Raw genomic sequence first — 6,380 nt, forward strand, 5'->3', positions numbered from 1 at the left:
GGGAGCGGATCTGTTGCTCAGGAAAATGCTATTTTAATATGGTAGCTTTTCAGATGAGGACCACATTTTCAAGCCACTCTGATTCATGCTGGAAAACTTTGTAATGTATCCTACCTAGAGAAAAAGCTGCCCTTATTACAGATTTTCTGTACGTACCTTCTCTTGTTTTGTTAGTGGCATTTGTATGTAAATTGTATTTTAAGATTTCCTTTGCTCTTGCTATTTATTTCTCATTTGAAGTCCTAATCCGCTGTTTGTAAAATCACAACTGGCTGCTGTAAAAATGATTGTGATATCACAAGAAGGAAATTATGACTTCAGATGGAGAATAAACCACAAGGACAAAGAAAATTTTAACAAGTAAATAACTTATTTTCATTCAAATATCACTATAAAAAGGCTAGAACAAAAATTAAATATAAAGTGTATCAGCAGGATCTCTTATCACACTTTTGTGCCTCATTATTGTAGTTCAGTACATATTTAAGTTTATAGACTGTTTTGAGATCCCCATAACTACCTGTAGGCTTGACAGGATGAGTTAACAGTTCTCTGTTCCTACCTATAATCTGTTAGTCTGTTTTCCTTTTTGCTTGTATGAGTCTTTCAAAATGAGTAGGGGAGAGAAAACTTTTTTTTTAAATGTAGGAAAATACAATTCATTTAAATTAGCTGTGGGATTTGGGGGCATGTGCAGTATGTTAAACTATACAGTATATACATTAAACTTCTTTTCTATAAATTGTCTAGATTGCAAGCTGATGGTGCCCCTTTATCTTCTTTGATACTGCTATTTTAGGTGCATACATGGTCTGTCCTGTCCTACACAACAAAATTATAGAGATTAGAGGAAAAGGAAAATTGGAGAGAGGGGAGAAAAGAAACAGTAGTAAACACAATTCTTAAAGTTTAGCATGGAGTAGTGCAGACTGGAAAAAGGATTTTAAAATCACTCCCTGACTATGGTTCCTCTGGTCAAAGAGTCACAGATGTGAAGGGAAAAAGAGTTAATTTGTTACAAAACAGGGTGTTTAAAGTGATCATCTCAACTTAAACCAAAAAGTGTATTCTTCTGTCTCTGTGCTTTATGGGAACAATTCTAGGGGAAGTGTCACATACATGTACAGCTGAAACTTTCAGTTCTTTGAGTGTGTTGACTAGTTAATATTCTGAAGCAGTTCTGAGTATTCAAGACAGGTTAAGTCAGTTTTTAGGGCCAATTCATCCAATGAAAGATTAAAAGCATGAATTTCAGAAGTCTCTTGGGAACCTTTTCCAGACACTTTCTACAATGCAAAAATCTTGTTTAATCCAGTGCACTCTCCAATAGTTGAACTGATTAACATAGTTTTTGTACTACTGAGAATACTTATATTTTCAAAGTGCTATTGAAAATCAGGAACAGAATACACTGGCATTTCAGACATGCTTTCAGTGATGTGCTCACAAAGAGGAGAGGTGAGAGACTGGAGGATTTATTTGTGTATTTTCTCATTTAAGCAAAATTCTTTTTTTCATAATCAAGGAGGGAGGCAATAGCTTTTGGCAAAAACATGAAGTGTCTTTGATGGAAATGTTTTTATTTTGTTCTTGAAAATTATGCTGAATTTATGGGCAGGTTAGCACAGTGTTTTATTTGTGTAATGGAATGAATGGAGGAGAGAGGCCTTCGCTCAGATTATTGGCCAGGTTAGGGTTGCTTTGTGCTGCTAAATAGATGTAAAGCAGGTTTATCCAGCTAACAAGGAGAATATATGGACAGTGTAACTGAGCCTTTCCTAATTCTTTCCATCCCTGCCCCTCAAAGTCCCAGTGCAGGATACATAACTAGAACATCCTTGCACTCTGACAACCCCCAATTACTGGAATAGCTCCGTGGCCAGGGAATATATTTCTTAAAGAGTTCAGTATTGTTTCCCAAGCATCCACAATTGCTGATTATTTGCTGTATTTTGACAACTCCTTACCAGAATTGATTTAAATAATACTATAACCACCAGCCCTCCACCTTATCCCACTTTTGTAACAATCAACCAAACACCCTAGCCCAGGGATGGGCAAACTTTTTGGCCCGAGGGCCACATCAGTGTTACAAAACTGTATGGAGGACTGGGTAGGGAAGGCTGTGCCTCGCCAAACAGCCTAGCCCCCGCCCCCTCCCACTTCCCACCCCCTGACTGCCCCCCTCAGAACCCCCAACCCATCCAACCTCCCCTGTCCCCTGACCGTGCCCCCAGGACCCCACCCCCTTTTCAACCCTGACCGCTCCCTGTCCCCTGACTGCCCCGACCCCTGTCCGCACCCACGCACCCTGACAGGCCCCCTGGGACTCCCATGCCTATCCAACCGCCCCATTCCCTGTCTCCTGACTACCCCCCAGGAGTCCCTGCCGCTTATCCAACTCCCCCGCTCCCCGCACCTTTACCATGCCGCTCAGAGTGGCAGGACTGGCAGCCATGCTGCCTGGCTGCAGCCAGCCATGCCGCCGTGCTGCCCAGAGCGCTGGTGGCATGGCGAGCTGAGGCTGCAGGGGAGGGGCCTGGGGCTAGCCTCCCCTGCCGAGAGCTCAGGGGCCAGGCAGGATGGTCCTGTGGGCTGTAGTTTGACCACCTCTGCCCTAGCTAAGAAATGGGCGTGCCAAATTTCAGGCCTTGCAAGTTTTACATCCAGCCCAAGAACAGGGTTTTTGATGGAACCCCTGAAGACTCCTTTGGTTCCTGACTGCAGCCAGAAGGAGAAGGGCTGCTTCTTCTACAAACTGTTTTTGTTCTTTCCATCAGTTTAATGGATTGAGTTAGATAGTTCCTAAAATGTAAATAAATTCAACAGAGATACAACAAATATTTTCGTAAATAGGATTGACCCGCTCTTTCCAGCCACTGAAGGAACAGAATGTTTTTATGAAATAAATAATGATTTCTATCAAAAAATTTTCCTGTTAATCAGCTGCTACCAGTATTTCCTGCCATTTTAGCTATTTAGATGTAAATTCTTAATATTCTTTATGAATATGAAAGTGCTAAATGAGAATACTCATAGATTCAATATACTCCGTCAGTTTTCTTTTATAAATCACTGAAGTTGTCAAGAGACTCTAGTTATAAAAGAAATCTAGATCAGGAGATATCTGAATTAAAAGGCAAAATTAAACGACAAAATAAAAAGACCTGAAGAAGGGCCTTGTGTAGCTTGAAAACTTGTCTTTTTCACCAACAGAAGTTGATCCCGTAAAAGATATTACCTCACCCACCTTGTCTTTCTAAAATAAAAATATAATTTTCCTGCAGAGATTGTGGTGAGAGAAAAGGATCATTTCCTTTGTTGGATGGCTAGATGAATGGTTGCAAGCAAACCTAGAACTCTGAACATAAACATCTTCCTTTTGTCTTTCTAATTTGTTTTCCTCTGTCTGTTCCTCTGCTTTAGTGGTGGTGGTAGTGTGTGGGGGGAAGATATGGCACTAAGACCCTTCTCTCATCTCATGATATGCTTTATATTATCATGTTTATATTGTGGTAGCACCTAGAGGCGTCAACCAGGTTTGGGCCTCATTGTGCTAGGCGCTGTACAAACATACTTGAGGAACTTTAAGAAATATGTCAAATTCAGTATTTTCATAAGTTTTGCAACTATATTAACTGCATTTTAAAGTAAATTAGAAACATACATCAACTTGATACTTTGGGAACTGATTGGAAATGCTGGTGCAGGGGAGATGGAATCTGATGGCACAGAGAATCAAACATAAATCATAGCATTCCATACACTTATACAAGTCTTGTCATATTAAAGGATCTCAAGTACTCTACCAAATAATGGGGCAAATCCTGTTCTTCTTTGAGTGCTTATTCATGTCAATTCCAAGCAGGTGTGTGCGTGCATGTGTGCATGGCAGACAGAAGATTTTTCCCCTAGCAGCATCCGTCAGGTTGGTCTGGGCACCCCTTGGAGTCACGTCTTCACGGTGCTCAATATAGAGCCTTGCTGACCTGCCACTCCCTCAGATCATTCTTACTGCCATTGATGGTTAGCTGGAACATCCCATAGCTCTTGCCTTGGCAAGCGCTGTTAGCAATGTCCATTGTATATAGTTCTCATACATTAGTTAGTGTTAGTTATTAGTAATTGTAGTGTAGATATAGGTAGGTTTTCTTTGGGGGTTCCCCCCGCCAATGCTCCCAGCGCCGTGGTATGCCACAGTCCCTGGGTTTTAAAACCTGTGAGGCCTTTGGCAGGTATATGCCTAAAAGTGACCTGCACACCTTGTGTTTAAGATGCCTAGGGGAGAGTCGCCAGAAAGACCAGTGCAAGATCTGTTGCGAGTTTCACCCTAGGTCTTTGAAAGACAGAGACCAGCGTCTTAAAGTCCTTCTTACGGACACTGCGCTCCGGCCCCAGTCAGACTCCAGATCATGGGATCCCGCGCATAGCACCTCCTCCTCAGTGCAGAGTATCCCGGCACCATCTACAGGGGAATTGGTGCCAAGAAAGGACTCATCTCGAGACTCTTGGCACCATCACAACTCCTCCCAAGTACAGGCAGTGAGCAGGCACCAGTCGTAATTGCTGGTGCCACAAAAGAAAAGGAGGCCAGAGAGGGGGCGCTCTCACCCAGCCAAGAACAAGGAGCTGGCCGCTGTGAGACCCCAGTCAGGCCACACCACCTCGGCCCTTTCATGTGCTAGGTTGCGTCGACCCCTGCCCTGGTGGCGGTGCAGTTGAGTCCAGACCTTCCCCGTTTGCCAGCCTCACAGAGCCAACAATTACTGCTCCCATCGACTCCTGAGACATTTGTGGCAGCCCAGAACTTGTTACACCATACGGTGCCGTTTTTCCCTCCCAGAAGGGACGAATCACAAGCACTGGGCAGTCCCACGGCACCGTCAAGGGGAAAGCCAGCGATGATGTCACGGCACTCACCATCCCCAAACCTCCCCGGAGCAGCAACGGCCCAGATGCAGGAGCCACACCGGTCCACTAGCCCATGCCACAAACTGTCAGTGCCCCGCAGTGCAGCTCCTCCATAGTCCTCTTCAGAGACCTCCGAGTCAGAGTCTGATCCATTTGTTCAGACAGGAGTATGAGCAGGAGATCAAGGTCGCTGCAGGATCATCATGCTTCCCCGGCACCATAGCCTGCTCAATGGCAACAACTGACGCAGTGGCCCTTCTGGACACCCTGGGCCTTCCACCAAAGCCACGGGCGAAGCCAGGGGTCCCAGTCTAGAGCGGCATCGGTAGCTTCGGTTACCTTTGTACCACCGCCAGCTCTGTTGTCTTTGGGAGTACCAGGAGTGGCTCTGGCGCTTACCGATAGCGGGTTACCACCATACATGGCACTGACGTTGGCTCCCGTGGTACTGTCGCCGATCCCATGGACGCCATTGGCACCAATGCTGATGTCAGCACCAACTCTCCCGGCACTGGCTTCTATAGTCCCAGCACCGAGAGTCACGGCACCATTGGGGTTGACTTCAGCGTCCCAGAAACCACAGGTGCCGCAGGACCCCCGGGGCATGGAGGGATGGGAACAGCCACTACTTTGGGGGTTTTCTTCCTCTTCCTCACCAGATGAGAATCTGGCGGGCACTGTTATAGCCCCGGCCCTAGAGGACAGCAGCGTTCTGCAGCAGCTTGTGTGGCGGGCTGCCCAGGGCCTGGGCATCCAGGCAGAGGAGTTTTTGGAGGACGCAGATCCCATGGTGGATATCCTCATCCCCTCTGGACCTGCACGCATTGCCCTGTCCCTCATAAAAGCCATCTCTAACACCACAAAGACTTTGTGGCAGACCCCAGCCTCATTGCCCCCTACAGCAAAGCATAATGAGAGACATTATTTTGTGCCATCAAGGGGCTACGAGCACTTATACACCCACCCTTCACCAGATTTCCTGGTAGTGGACACTGCCAATCAGCACGAGCGCCAAGGCTACCAGGGACCCTCCCCAAAGAATCGGGAGGCGAAAAGACTTAACATCTTTGGAAGAAAGGTCTACTCGACCAGCGGCTTGCAGCTCCGTATTTCTAACCAGCAGGCCATTGTTAGCAGGTACTGGTATAATACTTGCGGAGCAATGGCTAAGTTTATGGAGCTGCTCCTGCAGGACTCCTGTGCTGAGTTTTCCGCTCTGATGGAGGAGGGGAAGCATCTGGTCTCAGGCGGAACTTCCTCTCCACGTCAATGTCAGAGAGCTGAGAGCAGTCCACCTAGCATGCTAGACTTTCTGAGCCCACTTGGCAGAGAGATGTGTATCAGTTATGACAGACAACACCACAGTGATGTTTTATATCAACTGACGGGGGCTGCACGCTCCTCTCCCCTGTGCCAGAAAGCCTTCAGGCTGTGGGACTTTTGTGTGGAGCATTCAATACACCTGCAAG

This window comes from Lepidochelys olivacea (assembly GCF_965140295.1).
Source record: "Lepidochelys olivacea isolate rLepOli2 genome assembly, chromosome: 1".
Classification (NCBI taxonomy): domain Eukaryota; kingdom Metazoa; phylum Chordata; order Testudines; family Cheloniidae; genus Lepidochelys; species Lepidochelys olivacea.